Source organism: Pyrgilauda ruficollis, unplaced genomic scaffold (assembly GCF_017590135.1).
Source record: "Pyrgilauda ruficollis isolate IOZ18807 unplaced genomic scaffold, ASM1759013v1 scaffold2, whole genome shotgun sequence".
NCBI lineage: Eukaryota > Metazoa > Chordata > Aves > Passeriformes > Passeridae > Pyrgilauda > Pyrgilauda ruficollis.
Window position 1 is genome coordinate 2237295 of NW_024519206.1, and position 1484 is coordinate 2238778.

Here is a 1484-nt window from a genome sequence, read left to right on the forward strand (position 1 = left end):
GGAAACTTACCCGTGCTCGCCCTCCCCGGGCACGGCGGGGCACCGCGGCCGCTCCCGGTCGCCGCTGCCCCCGCCGCGCCGCCGAGCTCCCCTCCGCGGGCGCCCCGCAGGCGGCGGGGGGTGGCGGCGGGGGACACGCGGGGAGCCGCGTCCCCGCGCTTCCTCTCAGCGGACGGGGCGGGGAGGGGGGCCCGGCTCCGCTGCTCGGCAGGACGCAGAGGGGACCCCCCCGGCGGCTCCCCCTGAGGGCACCCCTTCCCCCGCGGGCCCCTCCGCGCCCCCGCACCGACCCCGAGGCGGTTGCGGCGGCACGGCGGGGCGCGCTGCCCCGGCCCGGCCGCCGAAGGGACGCGTCCGCGGTGCCGCCCGCGGGGAGGGGGGGTGAGCGGTGTGGGCTCCCGGGCCGGGCGGGGAGGGGACGGCGTGTGGGCCACGCCGCGGGGCCGGCTGCGCGGAGCACATGGGCGCCCCGCGTTACCTGGTGTGCGCCACGGCCGCCTGCACCGCCACCAGTTCCCCAAATAATCCTCAGCCCCGGGGGGTGGAGGGGGGGGAGGGAGGGGGTGAGTCCTCTCTAACACAAACCTCCCATTGAGCGAGGCGGGGTGGAGAGCCGGCCCGGGGTCTGCCCCTTCACATGGCGATGTCTCCGGCAGGTCCCGGCAGCGGCCGCCCGGGCCACACAGGTAGCTGATCCGCGGCTCGGCCGCCCTCGGCTCGCATCCTCCTGCCGCCGCCGCCGCCGGGCTGCACCTTGGCGCAGAAGGAGCTCGCACTCGCCCCCCAGCCCGCTCCTCCCGCCCCCACCCTGCCCGGGGAAAAGGAAAACGCGAAATAAAAATCGCGGCCGGCGGCCCCCGGGGAGCTGCAGCGCCACGATCGCAGCCCCGCCGGCCGCAGCCTGCGGTGCGGGGCTCGGGCACCGGCCCTCGGCGCCGCCGCCGCTCCGCCGCTGCCCCGGCGCTGCGCTGCCGCTCCTCGCTCGCTCCCCCGGCCTCTGTTCTGCCTGGGAGCAGCAGCAGCTTGCTGCCTTTTTTTTTTTTTTCCCACTCCTCAACTTTTTTTTCCCCTTGCTTTCCCACGCTGGCTGAATGTGACTTGACCCCGTTTCAAAAAAGTTTGACATAGTGCTTCAACATTTCCGCATTCCTCCCCGACTACAAAGGCTGCAGCCGCCTCCTTCTGCTTTCTGTCTCTGCTCTCTGTCTTCACACTCAATGAAATCCTTCATGTGCCCCTGCCAAAGGCAGCCGCATACCGCAAGGGTCGCCGCGAGCGCCGCGGCCAGGCATGGCCCGGGGCGAGTGCCCCAGGGGGTCCCGGCAGGGCCCGGCCCGGCCCCGGCCCCGGCCCGGCCCCGCCGCGCTCGGCGCTGCACGGGCGCGGGCTCCGCCGGCTGCGGCAGCACTGAGAGCCCTGACTCATTCCTAGAGCTCCGCGTGCGAGGCGCTGGGAAATACCTTTTGGGGTTTCGGTTCCCCCCT

General features: G+C 73.9%; 1 protein-coding gene across 3 annotated transcripts in view; it reads right to left on the bottom strand.

Annotated features, from left to right (window-relative positions):
• Positions 1 to 714, bottom strand: part of CDK6 (cyclin dependent kinase 6) — a 128291-nt gene extending 127577 nt beyond the window's left edge. Inside the window, exon 1 of one of the 3 annotated variants that reach the window (XM_041466262.1) lies at positions 586 to 714. The gene's annotated coding sequence lies outside the window, so the exon portion shown is untranslated. Of the gene's footprint in view, positions 1 to 10; positions 69 to 478; positions 519 to 585 lie in introns of those variants that run through there. The other 2 variants (XM_041466263.1, XM_041466264.1) reach the window with 2 other exon arrangements.
• Between the last annotated feature and the right edge of the window lie 770 nt (positions 715 to 1484).